This window comes from Oryctolagus cuniculus, chromosome 18, assembly GCF_051225735.1.
Source record: "Oryctolagus cuniculus isolate XC-2025 breed Fujian yellow rabbit chromosome 18, ASM5122573v1, whole genome shotgun sequence".
NCBI classification, from domain to species: domain Eukaryota; kingdom Metazoa; phylum Chordata; class Mammalia; order Lagomorpha; family Leporidae; genus Oryctolagus; species Oryctolagus cuniculus.
This window is the reverse complement of record NC_142884.1, coordinates 52,487,208-52,500,557: the sequence shown is the minus strand read 5'-3', so window position 1 is coordinate 52,500,557 and position 13,350 is coordinate 52,487,208.

Here is a 13,350-nt window from a genome sequence, read left to right as displayed (position 1 = left end):
GTTAACCAAGAAACGTTCTCAAAAATAAAGTCAATTTTTAAAAAATAAAAAGTACAGGGGCTAACATTGTGGCACAGTGGAACACGCCTCTACTTGGGATGCCTACATCCCATAGCAGAGTCCTATCCAGCTCCCTGCTAATGAGCAGCCTAGGAAACAGTAGATGATAGCTCAAGTACTGCAGTTCCCATCACCCATGTTGGAGATCCAGATGGAGTTCCTGGCTCCTGGTTTCTGCCTGACTCAGCCCTGGATTTTACAGCCATTTGGTGAGTAAATGAGCAGATAAAAGATTCTCTCTCTTTCTCCCTCTCTCTCCCTCTCTTCTCCATCTCTCTGTGTATATCTCTATCTCTGTAACCTTTCCTTTCAAATATATGAATAAATCTTCAAAAATAAGTAAATCTGAAAACACATGTGCTCCTAGGTTAATGCAATGTACACATCACAATTTTTGTAAAAGTATACACTGAGAGAAAACATTTACAAATAATTTATCTAATAAAGGACTTCTACCCATAATATAATTCAATCAAAATCTCCTATAACTCAAAAAATGCAGGAAATAAAGACTTGCAAGAAAAAAGCTAAAGAATTTGTTTCTAGCAGACTTTTACTCTAAAAATGTTAAAGCAAGTTCTTCAGGCAGATATATGAGATAGATAAGTTAGAGATAGAAACTTGACTGTAAATAAAGAATAATGAGGACTGGGAACAGCTTTTTTTAAAGTAAATATTGAACTCTGTTTTTCTACTGCTAATCTGAAAAAATGTACTAAACAAAATAGAGTGGCAATGCGTTGCGTTTAATTATGTGTAGCATAATTATAAGTAAAATATGTAACAATATCACAAAGAAAGACAAAGATGAATCGGGAGTGTACTGTTGTAAGGCTCTTAACATTACATCTGAAATAGAATAATATTATTTGAAGACAGGGATTAAATAAAGATGTATGTAATAAGTCCTAAAGCAAATACCATAACAAAAAGTTTAAATAGGCATAAATACTAAACTAATAGTGAGGAAAGTATGAAATCATAAAAATACTCAATCCCACCCTTCTGATGGTATTTTGTTTTATCATGAGCAAGTTAGGGCAAACAAGATTACAAATCCGGCCTTTTGATTTTAGCTGCTGTTCTGTTTCTCCCCAAAACTGTGCTTAAAAACCCCACTTCCACCGGTCTCTCAGGTCTGTCTCTCTTGGAGACCCTCCTCCTCCCACTGCCACAGATTTCTGACAAATACATTTAGCTTTTCTCTCTCGCAAAAAAAAAAAAAAAAAAAAAAAAAGAGAGAGAGAGAGAGAGAGAAAAGAATAAAGAAAGAAAGAAAAAGAAAAACTTCCATCCAAAAAAATGAAGAAAAATATGGGAGAATAGGGAAAATCAAAATCAGATAGAAGAAACAGAAAACAATTAGTAAGATAATATATTTTACTCCAATACAAAAACTGTTTAATCTCTGTCTTTTGCATGACATGTATCTTAATCTTATATTTAATACAGATATATCACACTGGATAAAAAGGAGCAATAAACATGTGCTGTCAAAAATAAGCTTACTTTAGTAAGACAAATGTCATTCGCAAACATGATGAGAAAAAAAAAAAAGCAGAGCATTCTGAACAGAAAACAAAGCTCAAAAGGAAACCCTTTAAGTATGTTTCATTTTTTGATAGCCATTGTCGCTTAGATTTAATGATGTTCTTCATGATGCTGCTCGGGCTCCAAGGTCACGGATCATAATCATGTTTCTCCTTCATCCAGTAACTAAACCTTTGCAAATAATGAGATTTCATTAGGAAATCAGAAAGGGAAAGTAAAAGTCTGTCAGGTTCCTGTTTATCAGGGTTACCATGCCAACTAGTATGGAAGGAAAAATAATATTGTCTTAAATTAACAGCATGGGGACCCTTCTGCCTTACAGTTACCTGGTAATTGAAGTGGGGATCCTGGATGACCAGAATCCATTATTAATTTCAAAATCTAGTGTTAGCTCAACACCAATCATTACTTCTGCAAAATCTGGATTAAGCTAACTATGCCACAAATCCTAAAAAAAAATTAATAAAAATAACCCTACTTGAAATTTAAAGTCATAGATACATTAAAAGTGAAATGATAGCAAAAGATATACCAGATTATGACTAACAAAAATAATGTGGCTGTAATAATATCAGACAAAGAAGACTACAAAAGAGGAAATATTACTAGGGATAAAAAGAAATATTACACAATGATAAATGGGTCAGTTTAACAAGAAGGTCATCACACTCCTAAACATTTATGCACCTAAAAACAAAGTTTAGGCTGGTGCCGCGGCTCAACAGGCTAATCCTCCACCTGCGGCGCCAGCACACCGGGTTCTAGTCCCACTTGGGGCGCCAGATTCTGTCCCGGCTGCCACTCTTCCAGTCCAGCTCTCTGCTGTGGCCCGGGAGTGCAGTGGAGGATGGTCCAAGTGCTTGGGCCCTGTACCCGCATGGGAGACCAGGAGAAGCACCTGGCTCCTGGCTTCAGATCAGTGCGGTGCGCTGGCTGCAGCAGCCATTGGGGGTGAACCAATGGAAAAGGAAGACCTTTCTCTCTGTCTCTCTCTCTCTCACTCTGTCCACTCTTTCTGTCAAAAAAAAAAAAAAAAAAAAAAAAACCCTTAAAATCTTGAAGCAAATGGGCACCATTTCAAGACCCGGTTGCTCCACTTCCAATCCAGCTCTCTGCTATGGCCTGGGAAAGCAGTAGAAAATGGCCAAAGTCTTTGGGCCCCTGCACCTGCATGGGAAGACTTGGAGGAAGTTCCTGGTTCCTGGTTTGGGATTGGCACAGCTCTAGCCTTTGCGGCCAATCGGGGAGTGAACCAGCAGATGGAAGACTCTCTTGGGGCCAGCGCTGTGGTGCAGCGGGTTAACGCCCTAGCCTGAAGCACCAACATCCCATATGGGCTCTGGTTCTGGTCCCAGCTGCTCCTCTTCCAATCCAGCTCTCTGCTATGGCCTGGGAAAGCAGTAGAAGATGGCACAAGTCCTTGGGCCCCTGCATCCACGTGGGAGACCCAGAGGAAGCTCCTGGCTCCTGGCTTTGGATTGGTGCAGCTCCAGCAGTTGTGGCCATCTGGGGAGTGAACCAGTGGATGGAAGACCTCTCTGTCTCTACCTCTCTCTGTAACTCTGTCTTTCAAATAAATAAAATAAATCTTAAAAAAAAAAAAAAAGACCTCTCTCTCGGCCTTTCTTTCTCTCTCTATGTAACTCTGACTTTCAAATAAATAAATAAATCTTTTAAAAAATCTTGAGGCAAAATAAAACAGATCTACAAATTCTATACTTCTCTTAATAATCAGGGTAAAAAGAAGATATTACAATAGAACAAAATGCTCTTCTGGAGTATTCATAGTACATTCATGCTATTTTCTAGATCATAAATTGCAACAGATTAAAAACAACTGAAATAATCTAAGGTATGTTTTCTAATAAAAAATTTAAGGAATCTGAAAATGAGTAATAAAAAGATACCTATACTTAATGTATGCTAAACTGATCTTCTGTATATAAAGAGAATCGAAAATGAATCTTGATGTGAATGGAATGGGAGAGGGGAGGGTTGCGGGTGGGAGGGACGTTATCGGGGGGGGGGGGAGCCATTGTAATTCATAAGCTGTACTTTGGAAATTTATATTCATTAAATAAAAGTTAAAAAAAGATACCTAGAAAATTCTTTAAATGTTTGGAAATTAAGCAACATATTTCTAAATTATTCAAGGGACAAATAAAACGTACAAGGAAAATTAGAAAATGTTTTAATAGTAAAAACTGAAAGAACATATAATGATTTTGGAATCCAGCTAAAGTTTAGTTATAACTATATAGTATAAATGGTTGTGTTGGAAAAAAAGAGAGCCTTAAATCAACAATATGAATTTTAAATCTAAGAAATTAGAAAGAGAAAGAGTGGATGGAACTAGGCAAAAAGAAGAAAAAAAGTAATGAAAAAACAAACCAAGGTAAATAAATTAGTACAGGAAATAATTAAATCAATTTAAAAAGAAATTAAAAAATCTTTCTCTGAGAAGAAGGACCCTATATATAGTAACCTGATAATAAAAGAATGCTATAGACATCTTATTGAATATTATGGTTAGTGGTGCATTAAGTCTGTAATTATAGAGTGGGCTGAAATTATGTTTTTGTAAAAATAAAATTAAAGACAAAGGAGGGAAAGAGACTGAGAGAGGTAGAGAGGAAGGGAGGGAAGTATGGTTATCTTCTTAGAATTGTACCTATAAAATAAATGAAATCTGTTCTCTTTATATTAGTAAAAATTTTAAAATCATAATAATACCAAACTAAAAAATTACAACTTATATGAAATTGACAAATTCATTATAAGTCTTAAATTGGTAAACCATATTTAGGAAGAAATAGCTTACCTAAAGAATTCTACATCCATTAAGGAACTTACTTTGTGGTCCAAAATCTTCCATGAAACCCCAACATCCCAATATAAAGAAACTACAGGCCCAGATGGCTTCACTGGTTAAGTTCCAACAATCACTTAAAGCAGAAATAAAAACAAACCCTTAATCAAAACCAGAAAAATACATTGATGAACACACTAAAAGACAAAAATCTCCTGAGCTGAGACAGCTTCCTAGATGGCATTTGTCAAATAATGTAAAGATATAAATACCTTTCTTGCTGTTTTTATTGGATCCAGGTATTAAATGTAATCTCTGCTAAGTAACTGAACATGTAGATGAAAGAAGAGCGACTACAGGGACTACACACAACAGGATTATAGTTTCTCAAAAATAATTTTGAAAAGTCAAATGAATAACTGGACAATTGCAGCCTTCCATAAGCAACAATGGCAATCCCTGGGAGGGGAGAAGATTTTTATTTCAGAGTTATCACATTGCAATATTCAGAGTGTTCAGTCCAAAAAAATATATTACAAGTCATACAAAGAAACAGGAAAGTATAGCCTGTTCATATGGGAGGGAAGAATGAAATAAATAGACAGAAATCATACTATTCAGATAAGCCCAGACAATGAAATTACTAAAGATTTTAACTGTTTGAAATATGTTAAAAGACTGAGGGAAATCACAGATAAATAACTAAAGAAAATATGGGAAATGATGTACAAAGAAGTTGAGAATATCATTAAAGAGAAAATTTTAAAAGGGATCGAAGTTCTGGAACTAAAAAGCACAACAGCTGAAATAAACATTCCAACAAAGACATTCCATAGCAGATGAATCAGTGAATTTGACAATGAAATTGACAAAACTTTGGCTAGTCTAGGAAAAACAAAGGGAAAATCTTAACTGAAATCAGAAGTGAAGATGAGACATCATAACCGATACCACAAACATACAAAGGATCACAAGAGATTACTACATGCAATTACATGCAAACGAACCAGGTAACTTAGAACAAATGAATAAATTCTGAGACACGTATGATCTATCAGGATTTACTTAGGAAAGAATAGAAAATCCAAATAGACCAATAACATATAAAGATATCAAACCAGTAAAAAAAATTTAAATAAAGTCTCCCATTAAATTAAAGCTCAGGACCTGATGGCTTCACTGATGAGTACTAACAGATATTTAAAGAGAAACTGGGGCTAACATTGTGGCATACTGAGCTAAGTCACCAACTGCAGTGCCGGCATCTCATATAAACATGCTGATTCAAGTTCTGGTCACTTCACTTCCAATCCAGCTCCCTACTAATTTGCCTGGGAAGACAGTAGAGGATGGCCCAAGTACTTGGGCCCCTGCTACCCATGTGGGAGACTCAGACGGAGCTCCAGGCTCCTGGCTTCAGCTTGGACCAGCCCCAGCCATTGTATCCATTTGGGAAATGAAGTATAGAATGGAAGATCTGTGTGTGTGTGTGTGTGTGTGTGTCCTTGTGTGACTCTCTTTCTCTATTACTCTGCCCTTCAAATAAATAGATATTTTTAAAAATAAACACCAATCTTTCCCAAGCCCTCCCAAAAAATTAAAGAAGAGAGAATACTTTAAAATTCATTTTGCAAAGCTAGTATTACCCTATACAAAATCAAGAATGTACAATATTAAAAAGAAAATGGCAGGTAATACCTGTGATAAACACAGATGCAAAAATTGAGTTAAAAGGGTCATACACTATGATCAAGTGCTATTTTCCTTGGGAGATAACGATGGTTGAACAAATGCAAATGAATAAATGTGATATATCAGATTAACATAATGAAGAACAAAAATTATATTATCATAACAAAAGAGAAAGGAAAAACATTTTTAAAAATTCAACAACCTTTCATGATAACAACAAAAAGCTTTAAAAAATTCAGTATAGAAGGAGTGTACCTCAATAGAATAAAGGACTTTAGGGTAAACCCACATCTGAAATCATACTGAACGGTGAAAAAAAAAGTTGTTGGCTTTTCCTCTAAGCTAAAGAATAATATAGGGATGTCCACTCTTGCCACTTCTATCCAACATAGTACTAGAAGTCCTAGCCAGAAGAATTATGCAAGAAGAAGAAATAGAAGAAATTCAAATTGGAAAGGAAGAAATTAAAATATTCACAGACAACATCCTATATGATGTCATCAAGAAGTTAATCAAAGCCGGCGCTGCGGCTCACTAGGCTAATCCTCCACCTTGCGGCGCCAGCACATCGGGTTCTAGTCCCGGTCGGGGCGCCGGATTCTGTCCTGGTTGCCCCTCTTCCAGGCCAGCTCTCTGCTGTGGCCAGGGAGTGCAGTGGAGGATGGCCCAAGTGCTTGGGCCCTGCATGCCATGGGAGACCAGGAGAAGTACCTGGCTCCTGCCATCGGATCAGCGCAGTGCGCCGGCCGCGGCAGCCATTGGAGGGTGAACCAATGGCAAAGGAAGACCTTTCTCTCTGTCTCTCTCTTTCACTGTCCACTCTGCCTGTCAAAAAAAAAAAAAAAGAAGAAGAAGAAGTTCATCAAAAATGTGCTTTATGAAAAAATACCCATGGATTCCAGTTTATGAGCACCAAAGTAAAATGATCTTATAATACCATTTTCCATGAACTTCTGGAAGTATCCTCTTGTAAGAGAAAATTCCATCAAAATAACTGACTGACAGACAAATTAAATAAAGTTACATGGTACAAAATTAAAATTAGTAGTAATTCTATATACTAACAACCTATCTGAAAAAGAAATCAAGAAAGCAATCTCACTTTTTAAAATTTTATTTATTTATTTATTTATTTTGACAAACAGAGTAGACAGTGAGAGAGAGACAGACAGAAAGGTCTTCCTTTTTGCCGTTGGTTCACCCTCCGATGGCTGCCGCGGCCGGTGCACTGCGGCCGGCGCATCGCGCTGATCCGAAACCAGGAGCCAGGTGCTTCTCCTGGTCTCCCATGGGGTGCAGGGCCCAAGCACTTGGGCCATCCTCCACTGCACTCCCAGGCCATAGCAGAGAGCTGGCCTGGAAGAGGGGCAACCGGGACAGAATCCGGCACCCCGACCGGGACTAGAATCCGGTGTGCCGGCGCCGCAAGGCAGAGGATTAGCCTAGTGAGCCACGGCGCCGGCCGAAAGCAATCTAACTTTTAACAGCTAAAAAAATACTTGGAATAAATTTAAGGAGGTAAAGGACATGAACACTGAAAACTACAAAATATTGATGAAAGAAATTGAAAAAGTTTCAAATAAATGGAAGTATATCACATGTTCATAGATTAGAATAATATTGTTAAATAGTCTACACTACTCCAAGTGACCTACAGATTCAATATACTCTCTAACAAAATTCTAGCAGCATTTTTCACAGAAACAGAAAAAGTACTCCTAAAATTCATATGGAACCACAAAAGACAATGAATAGCCAAAACAATTTTAAGCACAAAGCTGGAGGCATCAAACTACCTGATTTCAAAATCTACTACAAAGCTGTACTAACCAAAACAACAAGGTATTGGCATAAACTCCAACATATAGACCAATGAAACTGAATAGAGAACCCAGAAATTGATGAACACATATACAGTCAATCAAAGAAATACGAACATATGTTGAGGAAAGGATAGTATCTTCAACTGGCAATGATTACACAATAATGTGAGTGCGCTGTCATTGAGTTAGGCACTGTAAATGGCTAACTGTGCATGACCGCCAGCCTGGGTATATTTGCTCTGTCTATTGGGTTCCTCCCTCTCCCCACGAGCTTCAGACCATGGAATGCGGAGGGATGCACAGTTTTAAGAGTGGTGTCCTCCAACGGCAAAAAAGGAAGACCATTCTCTCTGTCTCTCTCTCTCACTATCCACTCTGCCTGTCAAAAAAAAAAAAAAAAAAGAGTGGTGTCCTATAAACTTTATTTAAGTAAATACTGAATGAACTGTCTTCCAAGAGGTTCCAGAGGAGTCACAACCTGTGGGGGCATAGCAGTTGTGGAGGTGGAGACAGGACTAGAACTAGAACCAGAGTTCAGACAGCGGAAAATCTGAGCTCTAAATTCTTATGTCCACCAGAGAGTAACTGGCCAACAGCTGTGCGATGTTGAGGACTTTAACATCTATATCTTTATCACCTATAGCTGGGGAAGAAAGTCAACTTCTTTCATCACCCAGGATGCAGAACTAGAACAACCAAAGGAAAATGATGAAGTGAGTCTGTACAATCTGTAGTGATTGATCTACCTTGCCATGACTCTGTTGTGATTACTGAATAATGGAGAAGGCCGTGGGGAAACACAAGGTCATTCCAAGGCCAAACTGGCAGCCGTGTGATGGGCAGTGATGAAGAGTTAATGGGGGACAGAAATGTATATGTGACCAACAATGCCCATCCCAATTCCCTGCAAGAAGGAACTTCATGTCACATACAGCCTGGTTATATCAAGTGTCGAATTTGCATGGATGGGTGCTCAGAGACTGAACTGAGTAGAAGCCACATCTACTCCACAGAATGTGGCCACATCTTCTGTAGTCAGTGCCTTTTCACTTCTCTTAAATATACTAAAACATGCCATGTTTGAAAAACATCAGCCACCATCAGTAACATCAGTATCACTGTATATACGTTATCTGTTTTATTACTCAGGACACACAGAATTTCTGGCTGGATTTTCCGTGCTCTTATGTAGGAACTGTGAGTTGTTGGAATCCAGTGCCTGAGCTTAAAAGACTATGTGGGCCAGCGCCACGGCTCACTAGGCTAATCCTCTGCCTGCATCGCCGGCACCCCGGGTTCTAGTCCCGGTTGGGGCGCCAGATTCTGTCCCGGTTGCTCCACTTCCAGTCCAGCTCTCTGCTGTGGCCCGGGAGGGCAGTGGAGGATGGCCCAAGTGCTCGGGCTCTGCACCCGCATGGGAGACCAGGAGGAAGCACCTGGCTCCTAGCTTCGGATCAGTGCAGCGCACCGGCCATAGTGGCCATTTAGGGGGTGAACAAACGGAAGAAAGACCTTTCTCTCTGTCTCTCTCTCTCTCTCACTGTCTATAACTCTTTCTCTCTGTCTCTCTATCTCTTTCTCTCTCACTGTCTAACTCTGTCTGGCAAAAAAAAAAAAGACTATGTGGACCCTGAGAGGTAGAAGATGACAGCTCAAGAACTCTGGTCCCTGTCCCTGCCACCCATGTGGGAGAACTGGATTGAGTTCCAATTCCAGGCTTCAGCCTGGCCCAGTGCCTGCCACTGTGGGTGTTTGGGGAATAGCTCAGTGGATAGGAGCTCCCTCTGTCTCTTAAATAATAAAAATTAAAAAGAAAATTTACAAAATTCTAATCTGGAATATATAAAAAGCTCAGGTCTCATTTGCTCTGAAGTTGCCTTGGTGTGCCAGATACTGGCAGCTGACCTCAAGTCAATTCTATCTTTGCTTCCCATAATCATCAAATGTTTTGTGGCTACATGTGGACATTATGGACCATGTAAATAAGGGTGATACCTAAAGATGGTGGCAAGTAGATGGAAGGAACTTGGGAGACTGATAACTTTGAAAACCAGTCACTACACAAGCCAAATTTGGATTTATACTTGAAAAATAGATTTTATTTTTGCTTAAGCAGCAACAACAAAATAACAATAACATAATCAAATAGACTGTTTCAGGGATGAGGGACATATTTAGTATTCAGAAATCAATAAATATAATTAACCACATTAACACACTAATTAAGAAAAATCATATTTCATCTCAATAGATGCAGGAAAAAAACACCTAATAAAATCCAAAATCTGTTCTTAATTTTTTAGAAATCTCAACAAATTCTAGAAAGGAAGTAACTTCCTATGAAAAATGTTCAATTAGGAGCAATTGGGCAAAATGCAAAGGCAATTCAATGGAAAAGAAATTAGAACTATTAGAACACATAACCAATTATGTTCAAAAGAGGAAGACAAAGAGGAGGAGAAAAGGTAGGAGAAAACGGGACGTAGCTCAATACATATCTCATATCATAGTTAAATATAACACAAAATATATCATTGACCTGTATGTAAAATCTAAACTATAAAATTTCTAAAATGAAAAACAGGAGAATGCATGACCTTGTGTTAGGCAAAGATTTCTTAGATACAACACCAAAATTTTCATCTATAAAAGAAAATTTAGGGGCCAGCGCTGTGGTGTAGAAGGTAAAGCCACCTCCTGCAGTGCCAGAATCCCATATGGACTCTAGTTGGAGTCCCAGCTGCTCCACTTGTGACCCAGCTTTCTGCTATGACCTGGGAAAGCAGTGGAAGATGGCCCAATTCCTTGGGCCCCTGCACCCACGTGGGAGACCAGGAGAAAGCTCCTGGCTCCTGGCTTCCGAATGGCGCAGCTCCGCCATTGCGGCCACCTGGGGAGTAAACCAGAGGATGGAAGATCTTTCTCTCTCTCTCTCTCTCTCTCTCTCTCTCTCTCTCTCTCTCTGCCTCTGCCTCTCTGTGACTCTACCTTTCAAATAATAAATAAATAAATCTTTCCAAAAAAAGAAAATTTAATAAATTGATAAGCTGGATAAACCAAATTTATAAAATTATCTACATAGATATAATTAAGAGATCAAAAGGTGGGGCTGGCACTGTGGCACAGCGGGTTAAAGCTCTGGCCTGAAGCACCGACATCCCATATGGGTGCCAGTTCTAGTCCTGGCTGCTCCTCTTCTGATCCAGCTCTCTACTATGGCCTGGGAAAGCAGTAGAAGATGGCCCGAGTCCTTGGGTCCCTGCACCCACCTGAGGGCCGGAGGAAGCTCCTGGCTCCTGGCTTCGGATTGGCGCAGCTCCAGCCATTGTGGCCATCTAGGGAGTAAACCAGCAGATGGAGGACCTCTCTCTCTGTCTCTACTTCTCTCTGTAACTCTGTCTTTCAAATAAATAAAATAAATCTTTAAAATATAAGGTCAAAAGGTAAGCCATGGAATTACAGAAAATATTTAAGGAATATGTACCTGACAAAGGATTTATATCCAGAACATACATACAGAATACATACAGAACTCTCTGAACACAAAAAAAGCAAGCACAATTCTTAAAATGGGAGAAGATATGAATAAACACTTCCCCAAAGAAGACATAAGGATGGCAAATACTTGAAAAATGTCTAACATTATTATTCATTATGAAAATCCAAATTAAAGACAAAATGAGACAGAATACCAAGTGCTGGCAAATATGCACTTGGAAATTTGATATTGCAGATAGGAATGCAAAATATTACAGTCACTTTGGAAAAGTTTGGCAGCCTGAGTTAAATTATACATGTGTCATATGACCATGTAATCTCACTGCTGTATTTACATGGCAAATGAAAACTTGCATTCACACAAAAACCTGTACATAAATGATATTTTTTCATGATCACCTAATCTGGAAACAGCTGAACTATACACTGGCTAATGGACAAACAAACTGTGATACATCCATACAGCAGCCTGTTACTCAACAATAAAATGGATTGAACCACTATTACACACAACAGTATGGATCAATCTTATGTGTTTTTTGCTAAGTAGAAGATACAAATACTGAGGGATGATAAAACTCTCACATATGTTAATTTTATTGGTAGTTAACAAGACTATGTGTTTTGTCAGAACTCAGAATTCTATACTATAAAGGGTAGATTTTACTGCTTAAGCTTCTCTACCCAGCATTACATAAATTACTTATTTTCTCTCAAATTCTTTAGAATCAAAGAATTTGCATCCTCAACTTGTACTTTTATAGAATTGTAATTAAAACTAGAGAATGATGGATACTATTTGAAGTACTGTGCAAATAGAAAGTTCGTAGAAAATAATTTGTTAGTTCATTCTCTCAAACATTTATAAAAATACTCACAGAAGACAGCCTATTAAAATGATGGATTAACATAGCAATCATGTGACCAAGAAGCCAATAAGTTAATTAAAGTTCATTCATTCCTTCTACTAGTTCATCTCATGAGGAAGAAGTTGACTAAATTGAGCATAGTAAAATAATGTTGTATCCAATTTGATCTGCCTTCTAAATAAATTTTATATATTCAAATTTAGTTTTTTATATGCTTATGGAAGATTTAACACTTGGAAAATATATTAAAATAACACTTAGAAATATATTTTAACAAAACTCCCCCCTCAGACTTTTTAAATCTCACAATTATGATTTAGGATCCTAACAGTAGATAAAATTATTTTTATCACCAATTTAGGATATTTGATTACTAATTTACACTAGAATTTAATGAATGTAGAAGTTTACCTTGGGAACCCCTTTTTAGAATTGAAAGCAAGTACCCTGTCTTCAGCCCAAGAATCCTGACGATTCAAATGTATTTCCATCCCATTGTACAAAGCATCTCAAAGCACTAATATTCAGGGAATCTGGATGCTGGCCGAAAGAAAAACATGTGGGTCAATGAAGTGATCTTTTATGCTTTGATTATGCTTGAACTCTGAGTGGTTTATTACAAAACATTTAAGACAATGTGTTGGTGCCTAAGAAAACTGTTTTGATTTATGACAATTTCACAAAAAATCACAATGGTCTTGTTTAAAGGTGCACAGCCCATGTTTGAACATAGAAAAGTAATTTATAATTTCACTACAAACAATTTGAAATGGCCACCAAAATTTCAATTTTCAGCGGGGTGTCTTCTTGTGTGTCTCCATCTTGATGCCAACTTGTGCTCTCATTCTCAGAGTGAGTGTGACAATTCAGCCCAGGACATATCCAGCCTCAAATATCACTTACAGGGGCCAGTGCTGTGGTATAGCAGGTAAAGCCGCTGCCTGCAGTGCCAGCATCCCATATGGGCACTGGTTTGAGTACCATCTGTTCCACTTCTGATCCAGCTCTCTGTTATGGCTTGGGAAAGCAGTAGAAGATGGCCCAAGTC